The sequence below is a fragment of the Schistocerca piceifrons genome, chromosome 2 (assembly GCF_021461385.2).
Source record: "Schistocerca piceifrons isolate TAMUIC-IGC-003096 chromosome 2, iqSchPice1.1, whole genome shotgun sequence".
NCBI lineage: Eukaryota > Metazoa > Arthropoda > Insecta > Orthoptera > Acrididae > Schistocerca > Schistocerca piceifrons.
In genome coordinates this window covers 1,047,699,619-1,047,726,973 of record NC_060139.1, presented here as the reverse complement: position 1 = coordinate 1,047,726,973, position 27,355 = coordinate 1,047,699,619, and positions in this window count along the sequence as shown.

Genomic DNA, 27,355 nt, shown 5'->3' with positions numbered 1-27,355 from the left:
ATCAAGTGAAGTGAAAGAAAATATTTCTGTTGATTTGTGGTACCAAAATACTTAAGTGACCAACTGTGTTCATTGCATAAGTCCCTACACATTAACTTATATTTCCAATAACTCACATAAACATCCGACCTCAACACTGTTCTGACTCATTAAATTTCACTTTTATTGCGACTTGGAAAAGCTGACGAAATGCTGATACTCCGAAGCTTATATTTTATTAGCGGTGGATCGCCTATGTTTTACGTTCCACAAAATGCAAAAGCAGATTTCAAAGCTGGTGTACCACATGCAGAGATGACCTGTGATAGTTTCGTAACTCCCCATTATAAACAAAATGATCTGTTATAGTTCAAATACAGAACAGCAGAGCCATTGTGCAGGCAAGGAAAAGGCTTGACAATTAAAAAGAGAGATGCGCCACAGCCAGTGTAGGGGCAGAAGTACAGCCATTGGCCTCGGGGTACAGGCACAAGGCAAATAAGCATCAGACTAAACTGTTAAGGACAGACAGCATTCATGTGTAACAAAACGTTCATCTGGGTCTAAACAAGATAATATACTGTTTATGATAATTTCGTGAATAAAGCTCTTTAACGTTATATATAATTTTTAAAAGTGTATGTCACATCACTGTGTCGTCAGAACGTTAAATAAAATTATTTTAGTAAATGAATTGTTGTGCGTGTTCAAGTTCTCAGCTGTCTGTTGCAAAGCTGAAACATGCCCAGTTTTGCCTGACACGTATATCTAAAATTTGACCTTACGTACTTTATAACACTTCATTACTGGTTACAAAATATGGCTTCTTTCAAGCAGAAGTTTATTCTGGTAATGTTCAATAATTTTTCCAGAGCTGTAAAAGGCAGCATAACAGTCTCTATAACACGGACATGTCTCCAAAATGCGTAAATTTAAAGATTTAAGAATAAAACAGTCTTGGTTGCGAAGAAGTTATCAGTATCAATGACGCGTTTCACACTATTGGGGCGCCATCAGTTTGTGTAAAAGCAGCTGTATAAGGAACAAAAAAATGGTTCAAATGGCTCTGAGCACTATGGGACTTAAGATCTGAGGTCATCAGTCCCCTAGAACTTCGAATTACTTAAACCTAACTAACCTAAGGACATCACACACATCCATGCCCGAGGCAGGTTTCGAACCTGCAACCGTAGTGGTCGTGCGGTTCCGGACTGTAGCGCCTAGAACCGCTCGGCTACACAGGTGTATGGAACACATCACTCATAAAGCCATACAAAATGGAAAATGGATGCAAAGTAAGTGGATATGTTGCGTTCATTTTCCATTTTATATGGCTTTCGATGGATGGTTTACATGTCTAGCTACTTTTACACAATGTGATGATGCCCCAAAACGATGAAACTCGTTATTGATGCTAGATAATATTCGAAGGAACTATACAAGCGAGATAGTACAGCTGGCTTTAGCATCTTAGCATAGTGATGTGCTCGAACGATGCCTGGAATGAACGCCAGGATGACCTTTTAGTTGAGCCTTGATGTTAGGCCTTCGAGCAGTATGGTACTCAGTCATAAACCGTGCTAAGTACAAATTCGATGGTCATTCCCGGCCAGATATAAATAGAACTCATGTACATATACAGACAAACAAATGGTTACTATTTCAGAACAATTGGATGATTTATTTAATAGAATGTGCTTCACAAGTTGAGCAAGGCAGTAATGGGTTGGTTCACCTCTGGACCATAAGCACGCAATTGTTCGGTTGGGCATTGATTGATAGAGTTGTTCGATGCCCTCATGATCGATATAGTGCCAAGTCCTGTCAAATTGGTGAGTTAGAGCATCTAAATCCTGTGCTGGTTGAAGGGCCGTGCCCATAATGGTCCTAACTTTCTAAATTGGGGAGAGACCTTGGCACTTTGCAAGCCAAGATAGCATTTGGAAAGCATGAAGACAAGCAAGAGAACAGGAGGAACTTTCACCTTGTGCGGTGAGCATTATCCTGCTGAAATGTAAGCCCTGGATGGCTGGCTGTGGAGAACAACAAAATGGGGTGTGGCATATGATTGACATACTGCTGCGCTATAAGGGTGCTGCAGATAACCAAAGGGCTCCTTCTCTGAAAAGACATGGCACCCGAACTACCACTCCTGGTTGCCGGGCTGTATCATGGGTATCCCACCACTGTCCGGGTCATCTCTAGAAACGTCTTCAGACTGGAATCTCATTGACTGGTACAGAGTTGTCTTCATTGATGAGTACTGCTTTGAACTAAGGCCCGATGACTAGTGAAGGTGTGCCTGGAGATGCCTTGGACAGCAGGGAGTACTAACCTGATTGTCACCCACCATATGGCCCAACAACCAGGAGTGACACTTGAGATGTGTTATTGACTTGCTCAATGTGTGAAGCTCTTTCTCTTGAATAAATGATCCAATTTTTCTGAAATAGTAATCATTTGTTTGTCTGTACGTGTACACCACATCTAGCGAATTCCATCCCGCATGGCTGATTGCTTTGTGGTGGTCTTTTTTTTGCCTTTGAGAGTATTTACATGTTCCTTATACAATAACTGCAATATCTTTGATGTAAAATGTGTCAGTAAAGACGCACACACACACACACATAGACACAGAGAGAGAGAGAGAGAGAGAGAATAAAATTTCATGAGGTGTTAAATGTACTGTTTCCCATCAGTATACCCGGCCGTATGTGAGATGTTGACGTTGGAACGTTTGTTGAAGTTAGTTGGCTGTCAAGGAGGTTGATCGTAAAAGCTGCATTGGATGAAACTCTAGCCATGTATAAATTTGGAAAACTGTTGTTGCCCAAGAAGTGGTACGTGTCCACGGGAGAACGTTCTATCGATGACGAAGCCATTAGATAACGAATTCTTTATTAAAGAAGCCGTGTCGGCATTTGTCTTTGACAAAATATAAAAGCACGGTATATCCAAATCCTAGTGACTAGAAAGGGATTTGAATTGCATTTCTTCAGAAGGCTACTCTAGTTTCTTAATCGTGGCGCGATCTCGCCCAGCACTTCTTTATGGATCTGGCCACTCTTTGAATGCCTGAAAGTCAGGATAACGGGTCAACTAACCTCACCTGCGAATACCATTCCCACAGAAAACATCGTATTTTTGCATCATGAACCATAAATTTTCAGAACACTACACTGAAATTACTTAGACGTTGAATATCCATCTTCGTACAGGCATCGAGCACTCAGGCTGCATTTGTTACAAACTTTAATGTGAATAACATGTAGTGAGAAAGATACGAACGCAGGTCATTTCAGGTTAACTCTGATAATTGGTGCCAAGTGAAGTTCTCGTTCAGCTGTTGGGTCTTGGAAAGAACAACGGAAAGAAGATTAAGATTTGAAGTTCCGTCTGCGATAACTCATTTGCCTCAATCTATCTAGGTAAACCACATAAACACAAATGTGGGTGTTCGGATGGGGAACTGGAATTCGGTCTCGCAGAATGTGAATCCAGTGTCGAACCTCTGCGTCTTGGGTCTTTCTGGGTGTAAACCTACCCGACAGGGGCTATACAATTTTATAATCATCAACAACAGTGACAACAAAATCGATAATTAAACCATCTCTGGTTTGAACAAATCAAATATTTTGTTCTGTCCAGCTTCTCTTTAGACGACTTGTCTTCCATCTTCCTTGTTTTGCTTTATGCTTCAGCAATGAATCTAGGGTTCTGGTTACTTGTATTCGTTCTAGTTACACGTCTTTTTCTTTAATTTTTTCCCTGTACTTCAAGCATTTCTTAATTCACACGAAATATGTACAAAACTTTCCTCATGTTATTTCTCGTCCGCAGCTCGTGGTCTAGTGGCTAGCGTTTCCGCCTCTGGATCACGGCGCCCCGGGTTCGATTCCCGGCCGGGTTGGGGAGTTTCTTTACCTGGGGACTGGGTGTTTGTGTTATCCTTATCATTTCATCATCATCATTCGTGACAGTGGCTAGATTGGACTGTGTAAAAACTGGACTGAGTAAGAATTGGGACTTTGTACAGGCGCTGATGACCGCGCACACACCACATTCCTGCAAGAAACATTACGTCTATTATTGGAAGAAATACCTATAGGAACAAGCTACGGTATGCAGTATCAACAAGATGGGTGTTGGTTGGTTTGTGGGGGTTGAAGGGACGAGACTACAAAGGCCATCGGTCCCTTCACGATGGCAGTCGGGCTGACTTTTCTCTGATGGCTAGAAATGAGTTACACAGACAATTCCCAAATCGTTGGATTGTACGCAGAGGGATGTGTCGTGGCCGGCTCGTTCGCCAGACTTGACGTCTCTGGATTTTTTCTTGTGGAGATTCGTAAACGTTCCAACTACACCTCAACATATGCGAGAGAGAATTGTCAGAGCCTGTGCTCCGATAAGTGCCGATGTGATAAGGAATACCACTCGATCCATGATAAGAAGATTGAGCACTGCATTGATACCAATGGTCATCCTTTCGAACACCTTCTCGAAATGGACGTTTATGCTACCTTTTGATCTTCTTTGACTTTCAAGGACCTTACTGTTACACATCATTGGATTCGAATCAAGAGCCACTATCAGAAGATACTTATCAGACTATAGCATCCCATTTAAAAAAATAAAGTTGACCTTAATACCTCTGACGCGACCACACCTAGCAACAAAACACGAATGTATTATTTCCCCCCTTGTCCAATGCAACATTTGTCACACAAACTTTTCAGGTACTATCACACTTTCGGAGTTTTTCTAGGTGGCAATAGTTAGTGACTGACCCTGTATACCTCTGAGAGTTGTTAGGAGCTCTGCCAGACGCTCCTACTCTCACGTCCTCGAAGGCAAACGTTGCGTGGTCCCTGGGCAATGCAGCCAATCGGGAGGGGTGATAGGCGAGTCTCCACCGCCTTCAGATTGAGTGATTAAGGACGACAAACCGGGGCAGAATAAAAGTCAAGACCAGAGGTGGGTTCTCCACTACCAGACAGACAGCACCTATAACGCGGCCAGCAGAAAAATGTCGAGAATGCTGAAGCTCTGACAGATGGTTCAAATGGCTCTGAGCACTATGGGACTTAACTTCTGAGGTCATCAGTCCCCTAGAACTTAGAACTACTTACACCTAACTGACCTAAGGACATCACACACATCCATGCCCGAGGCAGGATTCGAACCTGCGACCGTAGCGGTCGCGCGGTTCCAGACTGTAGCGCCTAGAACCGCTCGGCCACTCCGGCTGGCTGCTCCGACAAGAATGACCAGTCACACATTTGCGTCTATCCGTGGGGACCGTGCTTTTCCTCGGCATGGAGGCATCTACCAGCATGACAATGCAACGTGTCACACGGATCACAGTGTTCGTGTGTAGCGCGCAGAGCACCACGATGAGATCATTGCGCTTCCCTGGTTACTTAAGTCTCTAGATTTAAATACAATCCAAAATCTGTGGGACTGCCTGGATCAGGCTGTTTGAGCCATGGATCCTTTATCGAGAAACCTAGAGCATCTGACGACGGCGCTCGAGCCGCCATAGCTCCACATCTCCGTCGGCACCATCCAGACTCTGACACACTCTCTTCTTGCATGTCTCGCAGTGGTCTGTGCTGCTTTTGATAGGTAGTCGCGTTAATGTGACTGGACAGTGTATGCGCATGGCCTAAGCTTGGTCGTCAACACCAGTCTTTTGGGAAATGTCTTCCATATGTGGGCATTACTAATCGAAGTGGGCAATGATAATTACCTGCATATTTTTTCAGACTTACTACTTAAAGTACCATGGTCAGCTTCGAGTTCTCGATTCATTAGTACGAATATTTACCAGCCTGTAGCTTATGGTGGACTTGGATGATGATGGTGTTTGATTTGTGGGGTGCTCAACTTCGCGGTTACCAACGCCCGTACCAATTCCCAACCTTCTTCTCAGTCCAATGTCGCCACGTGCATGAATGATGATGAAATGATGAGGAAAATGTAGACTTTCATGGCCGAAAATGACATGTCCATTATAATTATCCGGGCTGTTATGCCGTGGTCGGTTGATGAATTCTGTGTCAATTCCCAACGTTTCGTCCCCGTCTGCGGAGGACATCTTCACGGGGGTCTGTAGCTCGATGGAAGGTCCAACACAACCACTGGCTCGCTACCTGAGCGAGCCAGTGGGTCGATGGAAGGTCCAACACAACCACTGGCTCGCTACCTGAGCGAGCCAGTGGGTGTGTTGGACCTAATTGACACAGAATTCATCAACCGACCACGGCATAACAGCCCGGATAATTATAATGGACATGATGAGGAAAACACAAACACCCAGTCATGTCGAGGCAGGTGAAAATCCCTGACCCCGCCGGGAATCGAACCCAGGGCCCCAAGCTCGCGAAGCGAGAACGCGACCGCGAGACCACGAGCTGCGGACGTGGACTTGGAAATACATACTAAACTGAGCAGAGCAATTTTATTGATCAATAGTCACAAAAAGTACATATTGGCACGTTTTCAATTGTTCTGTTAGATAAGACTTTTTCCCCTTAACAGGTTAAAAAGCTGTTACAAAGGACGTCCACGAGAGCTGATAGTGAGTCCGTTCCAAGGCTGTGCTGCTTAGGGACGACACTCGCGGAAGTTATGACACGTCTGGCCGAGAGTTACAAAAATAGTGTTCTTTGTTAGCGCTGTCTCCGTTTCCAAAGCGTCGCCGCTAGGTGGACCCGCGCCGTGCCATTGTGTGAGCGGCGCGGCGCTGTTTATCTCTGGAAAACAACGGCCGACGGCGAGTGCCTCTGGTGATTTAGTGCGGCCGCGCCGAGCCGCGAGTCGTAAACCAAAGTAGTCGCAGCAGATAAACGGCACCAGCCGCCAGCCGGGCCAAGCACTGACCTACAGCCACCAGCCAGCGGCGACGCACTCTTCCGGAGACGCCCTCCTCGGCTCGGCTCAGCGGGAGGCCTGGAGGCCTGGAGGCCTGGAGGCCTGCCCGCGACGCCGCGTAATCAGCACCGAGACGTTCGTAAATCACTGCACTGCGCGTCCGTAGGAACGGCGTTGCCAGCAAATCACGTACAACCTCTTAGACGTCGTGTTTTAGTCCCCTCTGCTCGTGTAAAACACTGACGGAAAAAAAACACAACGCTAAGAAGGGCTCGTGCGGCATAAACGAATCATGGTAGGCGTGTTTCTACATCTGAAAGATGACGTCTATTCAAATTCGGCCACAGTCGCGTAAGAGTAACGCTGGTAGCGCCACAATAAGGAAGCAAATTTTGTTTTATTGATACGCTCTGTCGGTCGTGAGTGTTAGTTATCTCTGAGATTGGACGTAGTGAGTTTGTAAGTGGGCTGTTTAGGTTTTTATGTTCGTAACGCCACGTAGCGCTCTGTACGAGAATCACTGACTGTGTGCTGTGTGCAGTCTGTGGCTGGTTGCTATTGTTGAAATATTCGCTATTGCAGTGTTGGGCAGTCGGATGGGAACAGAGCGTAACGTTGCCCAGTTTTGGAGGTGAGCCGCCAGCAGTGGAGGATGTGGGGAGAGAGATGCCAGAGTTTTGAGAGGTTGCTATGAGCGGACGATCTCGACCTGTGTCCGACAGAAAAAGGAAATTTGTAAATATGAATGTTATTAATTGAAAGGTATATACGGTATATGAAGACTTTTGAACACTATTAAGGTAACTACATTGTTTGTTATCTATCGAAATCTTTCATTTGCTAACTATCAGTAGTTAGTGCCTTCAGTAGTTAGAATATTTTATTTAGCTAGCAGTATTGGCGCTCGCTGTATTGCAGTAGTTCGAATAACGAAGATTTTTGTGTGGTAAGTGATTCATGAAAGGTATAGGTTATTGTTAGTCAGAGCCACTCTTTTGTAGGGATTATTGGAAGTCAGATTACGTTGCGCTAAAAGAAATATTGTGTGTCAGTTTAGTGTTGTTCAGAATAAGTAAAAAGAGAAATGTATGAGTACGTTCAGTTTGCTCAACTGTCTGAAAATCCAATAACTTAGAAGTTTACCAGCACAGTCATTTATAAATTTTTCTAAGGGAGATGTTTAAAGTTGATGTTAATCAAGAATGCTCTTAATGCGACAAGGACGGCTTTATCAACATCTCATTGAATTTGATTGAGATCATGTAACAGACCTACGGCAAGCTCTTCTGTTATACTGCAGAAAGACTTGCAAGAATCTAGCCACTGTACATGATGTCTGGAAGCGGTGATTGAACGCACAGTCACGAGAAGACCTCGTTCCAGACGGCCAAGTAGCACTACCGAAAGCGAAAACCATCCCGTTCGGCGTTTGGTTGTAGTGCATTGTACTGCACCTGTAACAACAATCTGAGCATGAGTTCGCCCACAATGACACAAAGAACTGCTGGAAATCGGTTACTTCATGCACAGCTCCGAGCCAGACGCCCTGTACTGCGCATTCCACTGACCGCAAACCACCGCCATTAGCGATGTCAGTGGTATCAAACAGTTCATTGGAGGCCAGGGCGTAGGTCTGTTGTGTTTAAGGCTGGCCGCTGTGGCCGAGAGGTTCTAGGCGCTACAGTCCGGAACCGCGCTGCTGCTGCGGTTGCAGGTTAGAATCCTGCCTCGGGCATGGATGTGTGTGATGTCCTTAGGTTAGTTAAGTTTAAGTAGTTCTAAGTCTAGGGGACTGATGAGTTCAGATGTTAAGTCCCATTTTCTGTTTTGTTTTCTAATGAAAGCTGTTTCTGCTTCGATGCCAGTGATGGCGGTATGTCGGTTAGAAGGTAGCCAGTTGAGGTCTTACAAATAACCTGTCTGTGTGCTGGACACACTGGACCTACAGCAGGAGTTATGGTCTGGGGTGCCATTTCGTTTGACTAGGGTAGCACTCAGACGGCAAATTTGTATGTCATTCTCGTGATTCGACCTGTTGTACCGCCATTCATGAACAGCATTCCAAGGTGGGTTTTCCAACAGGATAACGCTCGCCCAAATACCGCTGTTGTAACCGAACATGCTCTGCAGAGTGTTGACTTGTTGGCCTTACCTGCTCGATCTCCAGATCTATTTCTAGTCAAGCACATATGGGGCATCATCGCATGACAACTCCAGCATTATCCACAAACACCGTTAGTCGTCCCTGTACTGACCAACCATGCGCAACGAGCATGGAACTTCAGCACAGACACTAAAATCCGCCACCTGTGCAACACAATGCATTCACGTTTGCATGACTGTACTCAACATTCTGGCGGTTACATCGGTTATTAATATATCAGTTTTTCATATGTGCAATGGTGTATCTTACCTGTCGTCTTGCAATGTTTATCACTTAAATGTTACCTAGACAAATATATTCCGGCAATTTCTTTAATGGCAACCGATATGAATAGTTCAGTTGTAACGTGTCATTCCAGGTGGCTCCTGTCGACTATTGTGAACACCAGAGAGTGTTCCCGGTATTCGGGAGACGTGGGCCTTTTGTTCGGCTTGTGTCTTTCCATTGTTTTCGTTGTGGTCTTTAGTCCGACGACTGGTTACACGCTGCTCTACATCTCTGTCTGTAGCTAAATAGATACTCCCCAAGCCACAATACTGTGCATGACCGATGGTACCCCACAAGACTACTTGTCATTTCCTCTTCTGTTCCACTCGCAAATAGAGCGAGAGAAAAACGACTGTCTCTGTGCCTCCGTATGAGCCGTAATTTGTCGTATCTTATCTTCATGGTCCTTACGTAAAATGTATGCTGGCAGCAGTGGAATCGTTCGGCAGTCAGCTTCAGATGCCGGTTCAAGTTATTTCGATAGTGTTTCCCGAAAAAAGCGTCGCCTTCCCTCGAGGGAGTCCCATTTGACTTTACGAAGCATCACCGTAACAGTTACGTGTTGTTCGAACCAACCGCAAATAAAATCTAGCATCCCGCCTCAGTATTGCTTCGATGTCTTCCTTCAATCCGATTAGCTAAGGATCCCAAACACTCTGGCAGTATGCAGCGTGTTCTATGCGGACTCTTTCACGGGTGAACCTCTTTTTCCTTAGATTCTCTCAGTAAACCGAAGTCGAACATTCGCCTTCCCTACCATAGTTCTCACAGCCTCGTTTCGTTTCATGTGGCTTTGAAACGTCACGCCCAGATATTTAAATGACTCGACTGTGTCAAGCAGGACACTAGTAATACTGTATCCGAACATTAGAGGTTTTATCTTCCTACTCGTCCGCATTAACTTACATTTTTCCACATTTAGGGCTAGCTATCATTCGTCACACCAACTGTAAATTTTGATTGTCATCTTGTATCTTCTTAGAGTCACTCAATTTCGACACCTAACTGTACACCATCGCATCATCAGCAAACAACGGCAATTACCTCTTCGCTGAACGGCAGGTGGTGGGGGGAGACACAAATGCGTGGCCCACCTTGAGGCGTCTGCGCTCTGTAAATAAGTGTTCTTCGCTCCCGTCCGGTTGTGTCATCAACGGCGCCTAGGTGATCACATATTTCGAGAGGAATTTCTCAGGTACCAACTATGAAAGGGATATCGCTGCCTCATGCATGCGGGACCCGAATGGGCATCTGTGCGTCACTTCGAGGTCTGTGTCGGTGCATCCAGACTTCTGGGAGCGTGTGTGGTAGCCTCCTGTGTGGTCCAATAGACAGGGGCTGGCAAACGGGTTATGTGTACGTTGTTTGCATGTCTGTTCCATTATTTTATGAGCAGGTCTGTAGGCTGCACTATGCCTTATTTGGGCAGGTTATGAGTACTGAGCATGTCTACACATCAGTGTACTGCATTATTTAGAAGGAGTCTGCATGTTTGTGCTGAAATTATTTCGGTAAATTAGGGATTGTTTGCGTGTCTGCAGAGCGTTATTTACAGGTCTGTGGACTGTGTGGCGTGACCACAGGCACGTGTTTTGTATCAGTGTGATAGATATACTCCATCCTTAAATAAGATGTTCCAAAATAAATAAAGTACACTCCTTCCTTGTTCTCTCCAGCAACCCAGCACAGGCTGAGTCATTTTCGGGCCATTTTCCCCATCCAGACCACCCTCTTGGATTATGTCACAGGAGGGATGACAGCACCCTCTTGCGGCTGAACTATGTACTCGGTCAGTTTAGATTTTGTGGTTGAGACACTGCCTGCAAAATAAAGACTTATGTCCAGCACAGGCAGAGTCGTTTTCCCGCCATTTTCCCCCACCCCAGACCATCATCTTGGGTTACATCATGGAGTGGATTACATTACACTCTGGTGGCAGTACTGTGTACTAGGTTAGGTTGACTCCAGACCCCATCGCAACCACACTGTTTCCCGCCATCTTGGATAAGGGTAATTGCGCCATCAGTTGACATCATGGCTGCCATCTTGGATTACATCATGCAATGGATGACAGTGCCCTCTGATGGTGGTACTGTGAATTAAATCAGTTGGTCTCTGGATCTTGTGGCGAACACACTGGATGGCGGTAGAGCTTCTAATTGTTTAAATAAATAGTGCATGAAAAATAATTAAGACTTACATCTAGCACAGGCTGAGTCCTTTTCCCATTAAGTCCCATGAGGAAGTGGTGGTCGGGTGACTTAGGTTAGTGGAAATGCCATTTCATTCCTGTCATTTTCTTAGGATAGTAGAGATAGCCCAACTGACCTATCTTCCCTCCAAAACTCAAACTTCCTGCCAATTCCTAGGAAGAGGTGGTGGTTGGCTGACTTAGGTTAGAGGAGGTAGCCCAAGTGACCTATCTTCCCGCGATTTTCTTAGGTAAGTAGAGATAACTGTGGTGTGATGCATTGTCCTGTTGTAATTTGAACTTTCAGCCATTATTTTTCTGGGGTAGGGGAGTGGAGGGGTGGTTAGGTTAGTGGAGGTAGCCCAAGTGACCTATCTTCCCACGATTTTCTTAGGTAAGCAGAGATAACCGTGGTGTGATGCATTATTCTTTTGGAATATGAAGTTACCGCCAGTGGGCTTGGCACGGGAGTGTGGCACTTTCCCACCCAAAGCTGCCATTATCGATAACGGTATTTGCATCATCAGCTGACGTCATGGCCGCCAACTTGATTGATCTCATGCGCTGTTGCCGAGTCTACACACCGCCATCTTGGATGACGTTATTGCCACCATCTTGGATATATCTGGCAATAATGCAGAGTGGAGCAGATGCGGCCTTGCCCTGATACTCTCGTATGGCTAGGTGATAGTGTGGTAGCGGTGTCCTGTTGATACAAGACCTCTTCATCAGCTCCATGAAGCACACGTATACCTGGCGAAACTGATGTGTGTAACATTTCCAGGAACATTTCTTCAGTGACAGTTGCATCAAAGAAAAACGGTTCCACAAAGCTCCTAAATGATAGTCCTCACCACACATGAACCCCTGATAGTTTGACCGCTTTATCCACATAACCAATCTGATTTTCCAGTGCCCAGTACACATTGTTATGCCGATTCACGGTTCCATTAAGTCTAATTTGTGCCTCGTCGCTCCACGCTACCTTCGTCTCAAATTGTTCGTTAACTGTTACCATTTGCTGACACCATTCACAAAATTGCATTTAGTAACCAGGATCGTCATCATTAACCGCGTTCAGTAATAGTGGAATGTAAACTTTCCACTTTGTAGCTTTCAGAATTCTTCGTACACTTGCACTGCTAACCCGCACTTCACATGCACATTGAGTAGCAGACTTCTGTGGAGAATTAACAGAAGTTTCCAACACGAAAGCCGACAAAGCAGGGCTTGTAGCTGTACTCTTCCTGATCTTCCTTTGTGAATATCACAAATCTTTCCATGTCGTTAAAACTTGTCAACGATGCGTTTAATCTCTAGGGGGTTTGGCGTTTCTGTTTCAAACTCCCATCTCCAGTGACGTTGCACTTCAATGGAATTATCAAACTTGAAAAACCACTTCACAATACATTTTCGTTGCTCGAATGTAAAGCGTGAGCCAGCCATCTTGTTTTCTCAATACCGAGATGAAAGTACTAACATCTGTTGAGTCAAAGACCATACTACAACACACTCCTAACTCAGATAGAACAACGATATCGATATCTCGATAGACCCTTTGTAAATTTTATGCACAGTGCTCCTTTATCGCCGTATATCCTTAAGTACAACTAATTGTGCTGCCGTACTCTCAAGCTACAACAGTCTATGGTGTATGCGCGCCGATTTGAAGAAACATTTGGTCGGCTCTAGTACCTACGTTGTATCTGGAGTTCGTCGTTTCCACACAAGACACCCAAACGTATCGTCCGATGCTGTTGCTTGTAGATAGAGTGTCGCGTATCCAGAGGTTGCGCACTGTCAGTCGCTTCTGCCACTTGGGTAGGACACGACCCATGCCGAAGCAACATTAACATCAGAACTGAAGAAGTTGGATGAATGTTTTGAGACATAACTCTCTCCGACCAAATTCTCACAAGACCGTTGTATCAACTTTCCATTCATTCAGAAATTTCATTTTTATAACGCCAGCGATTGAGACTTAGGAAACCTTCATGGTGCACGGTAATCAGACTGCAGGAGAGTAACGTTAACAAGCAAGAAGCCTGGAGCAATCAATGATAGAAGCAATCTTCCATGAACAATCACTAATTAATAAAAACTCCCCGGGAGCGACCAGCAGGTTTCCATCTACCCTGACGACACTAATGCATACCGAATCGCATCAGAACTGACCAGGACAGATGTGAAGTGTTGCTCCAGCAACGAGGATAGAAACTGTCTGCAGTGACGACCAGCAAACATTACATCACGTAACAATGCAATTTTCCCTCAAGGCTTTCAGTGGGACCTTCACAATTTATTCAAAGAAACTTCTGACAGGATTTCAAATAAGGGCTTAGAGCTACTAATGCATTATGAATTTCAGATTGTGTGTGTGTGTGTGTGTGTGTGTGTGTGTGTGTGTGTGTGTGTGTGTGTGTGTGTATCTGTACAGAAATGTTTATATTTATTGTAAACAGTTGTCTAGTATTTCTACCCGTCTTACAATAAATAAACGAATAAATAATTCCTTCTTTTAGTCACTTTGTGAGGTAAATTTCTTTTTTTACCAATTCTATTTAATACCTTCTCGTAAGTTATTCTTCCTAACAGTTGCTAATGTAGCAGCGCATTTCAGAAGTATTTATTCCCTTCTTGACTAAATTCCTTAGAGTCCGCGTTCCAGTTCCATATAGGGCTACACTCCAAAAAAATTGTTCAGAAAAGATTTCCTAGCACTTAAAGTTATATTAGATGTTAACAAATTCCTCTTTTCCAGTTACGCTTTCTCTTGATGTTGGCCGGCCAGAGTGGCCGTGCGGTTCTAGGCGCTACAGTCTGGAACCGCGCGACCGCTACGGTCGCAGGTTCGAATCCTGCCTCGGGCATGGATGTGTGTGACGTCGTTAGGTTGGTTAGGTTTAAGTAGTTCTAAGTTCTAGAGGACTGATGACCACAGAAGTTGAGTCCCATAGTGCTCAGCGCCATTTTGAACCTTGATGTTGGCAATTTACATTTTGCATCCTCTCTAGTTTGGCCATGATCAGTCATTTCGTTGTTCGACCTGAAAAGACATTTAAAGTTTTTTGGATGTCTCATTTTCTGATCTAATTCCCTCAGCATCGTCTGATTTAATTCGACTACACTCCATTACCTTCGTTTTCCTTTCGTGGTGTTCGTGTTATAATGTGTTTTCAACTCACTGTGCATTCCCTTCACATGTTCCAAGTCCTTCGCCGTCTCTGATAGAATTACAATGTCATCGGAAGACCACAAAGTTTATTTCTTCTTTCTGAACTTTAATTCCCTTCCAAGATTGTTTTCCATTACTGTTTTCTCAGGCCACAAATTGAGTAACTGTGGCCGAAGCTGTGACACCATCTCACTCTTTCCTCGGCCACTGCTTCCCTTTCACAAGAAAGAGTGTTGGCCCTCGACAAAGAATGCTGTATGTATTTGGAGTGGTTGGAAAACTGGAAAGTGGAGGAAAGTAATTAGTACCGTAGACAAATGATGTGACGTGAGCCAACAAATCACAGTGACGACTGCTACTTTACGCAGTGAAGATCACAGACTACAGCGGAATCAGTAACTGTGGCATTGACTCTCACACATACCACGAGAGCAGTGCTGCATAATGGAAGCATTCCTCTGCCAGCGCCGTCCACTGTGTGTGTGAGAGAGCGACTACAGACCAAGGACTGCACGCTGGATTCGTAGCCAGTGGACGGCAAGAATAACAATCACATCTCGGGAAGAAATGATGAGTTCTATTAGTAGATCCTTCGAATATACTGTTGACACTTTTGCTGTAATGAAGCAGTTAGTGACAACTTTTGTAACGTACCTACAACTAATACGTAACGTAGCTTAATCAAATGTGCATACGTTCGTCAGTGAAAATGCACTCGATAAGCAATCTGAGCTATCAGTAAACGGAATCCAGCCTGAATAATAATGTGTGCATGTTGTATGAGTGTCAGCTTCACTGTCTTCAAGCGCTCAACGGATTTTTTCATGAAAAACTTAGAACTAACATTTGGATAAGCTAACTGCCTGCGTATTTGAATATGAAAAATGTGGGCCCTGCTAACTTGTCTCGCACAGGGTGCCTAAAGGATGCTGCATTCTCAGAATGCTGTGCAACAATTCAAGCGAATAACATTAACCAGATTGACAATGCTTAACTTGTATTTACACCAAGTGTCGCTAGAGGTGGGCGACATGCAAATAGTAATGTTCTTTGCTATGGACAACGTCCAAACAAGCAATGGATATGGATCACTAATAGCTGTTCTTGTAGCACTATCTGCTAGGCCGTGGTAATACTCTGCGAATACTATCCACTATAGTCCGGCCGAGGCTGTTTTTTAAAACCTTGTACAAAAGGTAGGCCGGCAGAGGTCTTTCTACACCGCTCTTCGGCCATAGAAAACCAGAGAACAGATAACATGTAGACAGATATACAGAAAAGATGAATATGAAAAAACAGGTGACACACAGAATGATAATAACGAAGACATTCGAAGACCCTAAAATTGCATAAGCTAGTGCAACCGTATACGAAGGCATAATGAGTACACTGACGAAAGATGGAGAACACTGAAGAGACACAACTGCACTCGAACAGAGGAATACTGCACAGAAAATATTGACGATGATCTTCGACGCACTGCACACACTATTGCATGAAAAAGGGGGTGGGAGTCTGCCACAGGGAATAGGGGAGCGTAGGAGGGGAGGTGGGGAGGACTCCAGTGGGAGAGAAGAAGTGAGGGGAGAGGGTAAGGTTGGGTGTTGAAGCCCAGGGATGGAGGAGAGGGAGAGAGGAGGGGAAGGAAGTGAGGAGGGAGAGAAGGGAAAGATGGGGCCCTGGAGGAAAAACTCATGAGGAGGAAAGGGAGGATCAAATCTGGTAGGAGGGGTAGATGGAAAGGACGAGGGCATCATCTAGAAGGGGGAGTTGGCGGAAGCCACCTTGGGCAATGGTATGGAGGGTGGTAAGATGGAGAGTAGGTGGGATGCAGGAGTACAGGCGTGGCAGTGGATTGGGGTGGGAAAGGATGGGAGAGACAAGTGGGTGAGGGGGATCAAGTTTATGGGAGATGTAAAGGATCCGTATCCATTCAAGGAAGAGGAGGAGGTGTGGGAAACGAATTAAGTCATAGAGGATCTGCATGGGGGATGTGAGGTAGATTCAATAGGCGAGGCGGAGCGCATGGAGTTCCAGGATTTGAAGGAATTTGTAGTAGGTAGGAGGGATGGAGATCCAGGCAGGATGGGCATAACAGAGGATGGAGCAAATGAAAGATTTATAAGTGTGGATGACAGTGGAGGGGTCCAAACCCCATGTGCAGTCAGAGAGGAGTTTGAGGATGCAGAGTCGGGAGCATGCCTTGGCTTGTATTGTCCGGAGATGGGGGGTCCAGGAAAGGCGACAGTCAAGGTTGACGCCAAGGTACTTGAGGGTGGGGGTGAGGTTGATAGGACGGCTGTAGATAGTGATATAAAAATCAAGGAGAATGAAGGAAGGGGTGGTTTTAGCTACAATGATTGCCTGGGTTTTGGAAGGATTGACCTTGAGCAGCCACTGGTTCACCTAGTGGTGAACTGGTCAAGATTGGATTGGAGAAGGTGCTGGGAGTGTTGCAGAGTGGGAGCGAGGGCAAGGAAGGCGGAAGGTGTATGGGGGGTGAAGGCGGCGGCATGTCCGCCATATAAAGAAGGCAGAGAAGAGGGGAGAGGATGGAACCTTGGGCACACCGGCAGAGGGTTGGAAGGCGTGTGTTATGGATGGTTATATACGAAGGACGTCGAGAAAGGAAGGAGGCGATCAGACGGACGTAGTTAATAGGGAGGGCGAAGGTTTGGAGCTTGAAGAGGAGACCAGAATGCCACACATGGTCGTAGGCATGTTCAAGGTCAAGAGAGAGGAAGATGGCGGAGCGACGGGTATTTAGTTGTTCAGAGAGGAGGTGGGTGAGTTGGAGGAGAAGACCATCTGCAGAGAAGGAATCGAGGCTGGCAGGAGCGGCGCTTATATTCACTTCTTGCAGAGGTCGCTCCTGCCGTGGCGCAGTGCTTGGCAGCGGGCTATTGGCTGACCTCGCCTCACCGCCTTCTCTGGTCTTGCATTCTTCCTCTTCGTTCCGGCGCTTGTGGTTACTCCAGAATAAAAAACTACAGGAACAGACGAACCTGTAACAATGAATACCTAAATTATCTGACTACGTTTTCGAACAAGAATTTACATGTGATACAGAATCTGGCTTATGCAACGGAATTTGCTGGATTAGAGTACATGACATGTTGTGGTGTGTCTCTTTAGATGACTGCCTCTTTCCATGTGGTTTACAGCAATACGCAGCAGCATGCAACAGCAGAGGCTAAAGCTTATTGCTACTAAGAATGAATTTAATAAAAATGATTCTGTTTGGGTTCTGTTAACAGCTAAATAACTTGTGAGAAGGGGTTTCATACATTAAGTCTATTTAAAACTTCAGAACTATCATGACCATTAATAGACAATGACAATTACGAGTACAATGACATAGGTATCAATAATGGCTGAGTGTCAGACTAACAAATTATTTCAGTTTCAAAGTTACATCAACATTTAATAGGTACAGCATTTATTTATTAATTAGATGTGGAGAATAATTATTATTATTTGGAGGATAAGGAGGTTTCTTTAACTGATAAGCTAAACATGGAATTATTGCAAACTCAGACCAACAATCACGAGGCTAACCCTGCAATTGCTTTTGCGCTATGCTTGCGAATCTTACCTTTAATTCCATCTTCAAGAGTAGCTAAGCAATCTAAATCTCTCCTGGCCATATGAATGAAATCATGCCTTGAATGTGATAAGATCTGCCATCACCAACGTGAGGGCAGCGTGACACGTCTTCTTCTGTCTCCGAGCTCTCGACCGACACTACTTCTTCCACTCTCGCAGACACACCTCGTCTCACAACAATGCATAAAATCGTGTTCCCATGTTTCGCCATCAGATTGTTACTATCGATATGTGAGTTCTTGCACAATGCGAAGAATAGCGTTAAGTCGGGTATCTTGTTTTCAATGTAATGGGGAGTTCTGACACACTCCTTACACTTTAACCAGGTACAGTAAATAGTTTCAATATCGTGGTGTCAAGTTTTCATCAATAGCATCTGAAAAACATGAAGCTTGAACTGTTACAGGCCACAAATACGGAAAGTAATTGTGGACAGCATACTCTAAGAGCGCGTCTGTGGGTTTGCGACAATGTACGGCATTCAAAATGTGGTACATAACCATTCGCAAATTATAGCATCCAAGTCAAGAAAACGTTGGAACCTATCACACTGCTCAGTTGCTACGTAAGCGTCAGTGTACACTTCTTTTTCTGGTCATATAAATTAGTTTCTTGAGAAGTTTCATGATTTTATGGAAGATTACGGCGAGCACTTTCATCGATAGATTCAAGTAACTAAAAAGTGCAGTGTACAGTTGACGAGGGAATATTGGATGTTGAAAAGAAACTGTACAGAAGAACACCAAACACAATCTAAAAAGACGAAGTCCCAAGGGTAGAATAGCTGAGTTTGGTGGGATTTCTTTTCATATATTTATCTCTTCCTTACAAATTCGTACTTCCCTTGAGAAAATTTTTTCACATTTGTCGCCACATATCAGTGTCATTAACAAATTAGGTAGTTTTAAATGTTCGCATTTCATTATTTGTGGAATAACCTTGCGTAATAAGGAATTTTGTAAGTCATATTCGAAATTTATGCATAAAATCTAAGATGGTACACCTCTACATTTGAAAACAATTACATCACGCATAATAGTCTTACTGATTACTTACTTTCTTCCTTTCTTCGAAACATCATGGTGTAACACATAAAAGAGTCTATGGAGACACAATTGCTCCAGTTTAAGGCGTATAGGCTGGGTACGGGGGCATGAATCTGAACAGATGACTGTTATCATCCGCGTTTCTGGTGTCTGAATCAAACGAAAGTGGAGTCTTAAACTAAGTGACTGTGCTATGAGAAGTACTCTAAACAATTACACTGGCTGAATTTGACAATCTGGCATTAATTCACTTGTTTTGGAATAGGATCATCCTTGCTGCTTGTGAAGAATAGCGTAAAAGTTTCCTATGGCAAAGTGGCTCAATCGAGAAAGATTACAAACTTCGTTGGAAGAACACAGGTCAATTCTGAAGTTTCGATTTCGCGAAATAAATACACTGGGCCATAATATTAAAGGATCGCTTCTACGAAACCCCATAATTATTAACCATAGCGACGCATAGGTTTAAAATTTGGCTGAAAGGTGCCGACAACCTTCATCTGTGATGATGCAAAAGCTTGGTGCCCTATGGCGTTACCCTCGGGATCGGTGCCGCTTCTGACTGCAAGGTGTCGACACGCGTGAAAAAAAAAGGTCACAGCACAGAAGTTCATTTGATCTGTATGGCGAGCTAATGACGCCACATGGGCACCAAATTATCCCACATTTCTGCCCAACTCCACCTTTTACGTGTCACACTATGTTAAAGTCGTCACAGCCCCTCTCACCAGCATTTAAACCCTTCTTTCGACATCTCAGAGATCAGAATCGCAACAGAAACCTTGAAATAAAGCGGTTTTCTTATGGGTGGCCGAAGAAAACATTTCAGACACACCGCCGTTAAGAATCGGCATTAAAAGGCCTCAGGGGGTGACATAAAAGGCGCCAATGAAACCACCCTCTTCCCTGGGCGTTGATTCCCACACATTTCGCAGTTGAAGAAAACAGATCGCAGTGCGATCAGCACCAGGAAGATGTCCTGAACTGGCACCCTCGGATGTTTCAACCCTTCTCTAACGACACGGTACACGATAGTGTCATTTTGAGTGCCGTGCTACTGCACGTTTTGCTCTTGTGTACTGGTTGGAACCACCAGGGTTCGTTCAAATCCATTCGACGAAATTTGAACGTGATCGAAGGCAGCAAAGTGCATTGACGCTTTTCCCAACACTCTTGCTGCCAACTACGCAACTTTGCTGAATACATTATAAATGTACCTGACAGAAACTGCAATTCTGGTTCATCCTGCTCTGGCGCCTGAAGGTAGCAAAAGCTACCGAAGCGGTGGCGAAGGTGTTGCCTAATCCTCAAGCGCTATAGCAGCTGCCATTTCTGACAGGTAAATTTTTGGCGGACCCAACGAAGGTTCTTGAGTGCCACCGAGGCTTTTGACGACCTGGGGGTCTTAGAGGAACCCTTTGCCGTTTTACTGATGCGCATGATAATGTTACACACTTCCGTGTTCACGTCACAGGAGGGCTCGAAACAAGAGGGCTGAAAAACCATAAGTAACCTTTGCTGCATCGGATCAAGTTCAAATTTCGTCGAATGGCTTTGAACGGTCCGTAGTGGTTCCCACTTCTCATGAAAGCAAAAATTAGAGTGACGCTACATTCCAAAGGGGTGAGATCACATTCAGTGGTGATGCAGCCCCACAGTGTCCTTGGAGAAGGGTTGAAACGTCCGAGAATGTCAGCAGTGTCAAAGGTTGTCTAGAACTTCTTCCTGGTACTCGTCACACTGCGAACTGTCGTTTGCGACCACGAAATGGGAAAGGGGTGGTTTTATTGATGCCCTTTGTTTCACCCTGTGCGGCCTTCTCGTGTCTATTCTGAAATGTTTTTCTTGGCTACCTACCAGGCGTAGAAGTACGAAATCGTAATTTGGAAGCAATAATTACACGTCTGTTGTTTGAAACTGATAAACAATATTTTATTCAAAATAACGTTCATTGCTATTTATACACTTCTCCCACCTCTCTAGCAGACTAATGCCGTGCCAAAAAAAAAAAAGTCAGCGAGCCATTTTAGTACATTTTCATACGAATGGAAGCGTTGTTCAGCGAGAGCGTGTCCAAGTGATGCAAATGGATGACAATCGGACGGAGCCAAGTCAGGAGAATAAGCTGCATTTCCTAATATTTCCCTACTGAGCGCCTCGATTCTTACGCTCATCCGTTTTCCTCTGTGTAATGGGGCGTTATCTTGGAGCAATATGGCTTTATGTTGCCATTTTCCATATTTCGGTCGTTTTTTACGTAATGTTTGATTTAAAGCAATCATTTGCCATCGGTAGCGATCAGTTTTAACGGTTTCACCAGATTTTGCAGCCAAACACAGAGCATTGTCTTCTTTCCAAAGCGATTTGGTCTTGCAGTGTATGTCGATGATTTGACTAGATTTACCCATGATTTACGACGCTTAGGATACAGTTTTCATCACATGTCTATATGGAGAAACGACTTTCTTTTGCATGTGGCGTGCAGCATTTCACAAGCGGTCTTTCTAGTTGCTTGCTGTCTCTCACTCAGTTCATGCGGAACGCATTTTCCCACCTTCTGCACCTTTGCTATAACTTTCAACCGTAAAGAAACGGCTTTCTGCGTCACATTAAATTGTTCTGCGAGTTCCTGTTGAGTTTGAGTATCATGTTCATCCGATAAGGTCTGCAGTTCTTTGTATTCGAACTCTTTCGGTGGTTTCCCGTGCTCGTCGTTTCTCACGTCAAAATAATCACTTCTGGATTTTTTGAACCACCCGAAACACTGTGTTTTCCCAAGAGCGTGTTGTCTGAAAGCTTCGAGAAGCACTCGACGCGACTCTGTAGCAGTTTTCATCAAATGATAACAGAAAATCAATGCTGTCCGCAAATCGTAATTCCTAGGCACAAAACCCGACATGTTTACTGGTTTGAAACAGATACCGATGTGTGGCACTTGAGCTACTGTGTGTTGACATTCCTCGTCAGCCGTTACAGGAAGCAGATGGCATTGCAGAGGCGGTCTCATGGGCCCTACACTGACGTCAAGCACAATCTATAGAGAAATTCCTGTTTCATACTTCTACACTTGGTATAAGAAATCAGCGTGATTTGAACGCTGGGTGTCACGATTCTGACCTCCATTGCACAGACATCAAAACAAGGTTTGAAATTTCAGTAAGGGGCTTTGACGATCTTGTCATCGTCCACATCCACGGTGGCGTTGGGCAGAATTGTGGTGAAATTTGATGACAATACGGTGTCATTAATCCCCCTTATAGCTCACATGAACAACTGAGCTGTGGCTTTTTTTTTTTTTTTCACGTGTGTCGACACCTCACTGTTTGAAGCGTCGCCAAGCCCGAAGATGACGGCTCCGCGTGCCACGCCTTTTCACCAGTATCGAGAAGTTTTGTAGGATTGTTTGAGGCAAATTTCACATTTATAGATCGTAGTCGGAGGCAATTACAGGGCTCCGAAAATGTGGTCCTTTAGTTCTGTTGCGCAGTGTATATTAATGTACGTTAGTACTTCACTTAGTAGAAAAGAGTCCTGCGACAAGACCATGAAGTACTCCAACGCGTTTCGGTATTCTCTGTGCATCTACATCTACGTCTATAGTCCCAAGCCACCTTACAATGTGTGATGGAGGGATTCTTTGTTCCTCCAGTGTCACTTCCATCCTTTCGTGTTCCAGTCGCGAATGGTTCCGGGGAAAAACGATTACTGGGAAGCTTGTGTGTTGTCTCGAATCTCTATTTTGATAGTCACGGTCTCTTCGCTACATGTACGTAGGGGGAAGCAGTATCTGTGAGCTCTCGGAATTTCAAAAGTGAAACACACCGTGGTACGGAGCGCCTGTCCCGAATCACCTGCCACTGGAGTTAGCTGAGCATCTCTGTGATGCTTTCGCACCTACTAAATGAACCTGTAATGAGACTTGCTGCTCTTCTTTGGATCTTCTCTATTTCCTCCATCAATCCTATCCGGTACAGATCCCAGAGTGATGAGCAGTATTCAAGTATGTGTCCAACGAGTGCTTTGTAAGCTATTTCCTTCGGTGAGGAACTACATTCCCTGGGGATTCTTCCAATAAATCTCATACTGGCATCTGCCTTACCAGCAGTTAATGTTGTGTAGTCATTCCACTTCAAATAACTTCGTACAGATACTCCTAAACATTTTAGTGATTCTTCTGAAACTTCGTAAGCATACGATAAGCGAGCAAAGTGTTTAAAGTTAGTATTGAAACATATCGTGGACCTTACACTCCTGGCTCGGTAAGCTGCTGCGTCGCTGATACTGTTACGACAGTACAACAGGTTTTCCAGGTTTCAGTTGGAGGTGCACGAGGGCCAGTTGTATCAGTGACCAGTCTTTGAATTTCTATTCGAGCTACCCACGTAAGCGACTATATTGGTCTCTGGCCATTAAAATTGCTATACCACGAAGATGACGTACCGCTACGGTCGCAGGTTCGAATCCTGCCTCGGGCATGGATGTGTGTGATGTCCTTAGGTAAGTTAGGTTTAAGTAGTTCTAAGTTCTAGGGGACTGATGACCTTAGAAGTTAAGTCCCATAGTGCTCAGAGCCATTTGAACCATTTGAAGATGACGTGCTACAGACGCGACATTTAACCGACAGGAAGAACATGATTAGCTTTACAGAACATCCACACAAGATTGGCGCCGGTGGCGACACCTACAACGTGCTGACATGAGGAAAGTTTCCGACCGATTTCTCATACACAAACAGCAGTTGACCGGCGTTGCCTGGTGAAACGTTGTTGTGATGCCTCGTGGAAGGAGGAGAGATGCGTACCATCACGTTTCCGACTTTGATAATGGTCGGATTGTAGCCTATCACGATTGCGGTTTATCGTATCGCGACATTGCTGCTCGCGTTGGTCGAGATCCAATGACTGATAGCAAAATATGGAATCGGTGGGTTCAGGTGGGTAATACGGAACGCCATGCTGGATCCCAACGGCCTCGTATCACTAGCAGTCGAGATGACAGGCATCTTATCCGCATGGCTGTAACGGATCGTGCAGCCACGTCTCGATCCCTGAGTCAACAGATTGGGACGTTCGCAAGACAACAGCCATCTGCACGAACAGTTTGACGACGTTTGCGGCAGCATGGATTATCAGCTCGGAGACCATGGCTACGGTTACCCTTGTCGCTGCATCACTGGCAGGAGCGACTGCGATGATGTACTCAACGACGAACCTGGGTGCACGAATGGCAAAACGTCATTTTTTCGGATGAATCCAGGTTCTGTTTACAGGATCATGATGGTCGCATCTGTGTTTGGCGACATTGCGGTGAACGCACATTGGAAGCGTTTATTCGTCATCGCCATACTGGCGTATCACCCGGCGTGATGGTATGGGATGCCATTGGTTACACGTCTCGGTCACCTGTTGTTCACATTGACGGCACTTTGAACAGTGGACGTCACATTTCAGATGTATTACGACCCGTGGCTCTACCCTTCATTCGATCCTTGCGAAACCCTACATTTCAGCAGGATAATGCACGACCGCATGTTGCAGGTCCTGTACGGGCCTTTCTGGATACAGAAAATGTTCGACTGCTGCTCTGGCCAGCACATTCTCCAGATCTATCACCAATTGAAGACGTCTGGTCAATGGTGGCCGAGCAATTGGCTCGTCACAATACGCCAGTCACTACTCTTGATGAACTGTGGTATAGTGTTGAAGCTGCATGGGCAGCTGTACCTGTACACGCCATCCAAGCTCTGCTTGACTCTATGCCCAGGCGTATCAAGGCCGTTATTACGGCCAGAGGTGGTTGTTCTGGGTACTGTTTTCTCAGGATCTATGCACCCAAACTGCGTGAAAATGTAATCACATGTCAGGTCTAGTATAGTATATTTGTCCAATAAGTACCCGTTTATCATCTACATTTCTTTTTGGTGTAGCAATTTTAATGGCCAGTAGTGTACTTCTTTGTAATGTCCATAAATCTCGTTACGATCAGCACCCATAAAAATCCACTGTACGGTTAAAGTACCTAATCTCTTTTTTACATTACCAATGTGGCCATCAACGAAGCACCATGAGAAGCTCTATGCGTCCATCCTTCATAAAAGAGTTCAACACCGAGGTCCACCATGGTCACAATGGTCTCTTTTACTATGTTCTTTATTTGCCGAAGTATAGGTGCGACCAAAATCATTCTCTAAACTGGAGCTTGTCTCCTCTGCAACGAGCGTATTATTTCATTGTCCCAGGACATTGGACGTAGAGAGCATAGAGGCACATGGGCAACATGAACGAATCTCCTGAGGCATTACTGAAACCAGGAGAAAATTATCTTGCAGACAACGATGCATTTTAAAAAACCGAAGACCCGATATCGGTGCTGTCGTGAACTGGTTATCATGGCGGAGCTTTTCCGTGCCTCGTACGATCGCCGAAGCCTTGAAATGACACTTCGTGACACATTCAAGGCAACTGGAAATGTTTCAAGGAGGCCGCGATATTCTACGCTGACAGTCAGGGTCGAAAAGACGACACTGTGACAGCAAGTTTTAAAGTTAAGCAAAATATTACATCCTGCCAGAAATGAAAAACCAGAATACTAATTACACATTAAGAGTCTTGTGCATTGCTATTCATGGCACAGAAACCACCTGCCGGCTCGAAAGAGGGAGTGTCCCTTTACTGCAAAGACAGACAATTATGTATCGTTTTATCGTCAGCAGATATTGACATTTGAAGTGACCATTTACTTTTTCTTTCTCTAGTGCCCTCTTCCGCCAACTATGTGTAAACTTAATCTACTGAACGGAGGAGTTAAACACTGATGAGCCAAAGAAACTGGTATACCTGGCTAACATCGTGTAGGGCCCCCGAGATCATGCAGGAGTGTCGCAACAAGACGTGGCATGGACTCGACTAATGTCTGAAGTAGTGCTGGGTGAAACTGACACTATGAATCCTACAGGCCTGTCCAAAAATCCGTAAGAGTATGAGGGGGTGGAGATCTCTTCTGAGCAGCACGTTGTAAGGTATCGCAGATGTGCTCAATAATGTTCGTGTCTGGGGGGATTTGGTGATCAGCGGAAGAGTTTAAACTCAGAAGAGTATTCCTGGAGCCATTCTGAACGTGTGGGTGGTCGCATTGTCCTGCTGGAATTGCCCAAGTCCGTCGAAATGCACGATGGACATGAATGGATGCAGGTGATCTGACAGGATGCTTACGTACGTGTCACCCGTCAGAGTCGTATCTAGATGTATCATGGGTCCTATATCACTCCAACTGCACACGCCGCACACCATTACAGGGCCTCCACTAGCTCCCCTGCTGCACGGTCCATGGATTCATGAGCTCGATACAATTTGAAACGAGACACGTCCGACCAGGCAACATGTTTCCAGTCATCGAGGCGCAAAGCTTTGTGTCGTGCAGGCATCAAGGGTACACGAGTGGCCCTCGGCTCCATTTAGTTGAATGGTTCGCACGCGGACACTTGTTGATGGCCCAGCATTGATATCTGCAGCAATTTGCGGAAGGCTTACACTTCTGTCACAATGAACGATACTCTTCAGTCGTCGTTGGTCCCGTTCTTGCAGGATCTTTTTCCGCCCCCAGCGATGTCGGAGATTTGATGTTTTACCGGATTCCTGATATTCACGGTACGCTCTTGAAATGATCGTACGGGAAAATCTCGACCATCGATACCTTGGATATGCTGTGTCCCACCGCTCGTACGCCGATTGTAACACGACGTTCAAGCTCACTTAAACATTGATACCATGCATTAGCATTCCAACTGCGCCAGACACTTGTTGTCTTCTATAGGCGTTGCCGACCGCAGTGCCGTATTCTGCCGGTTTACATATCTCTGTATTTGAATACACATGACTGTGCCAGTTTCTTTGGCGCTTCAGTGTATAAGGTATATCAAAAACGACTTTACAAGTTTGAAAACTCATACTGATTTATTCATTTAGCCTTTAGACATGGCTTTGGTTTCATTTTATAACAATATACATCAAGTTTTTGACTAGAGAGTTAAACAGATTAAAAGTGAGGTCCAC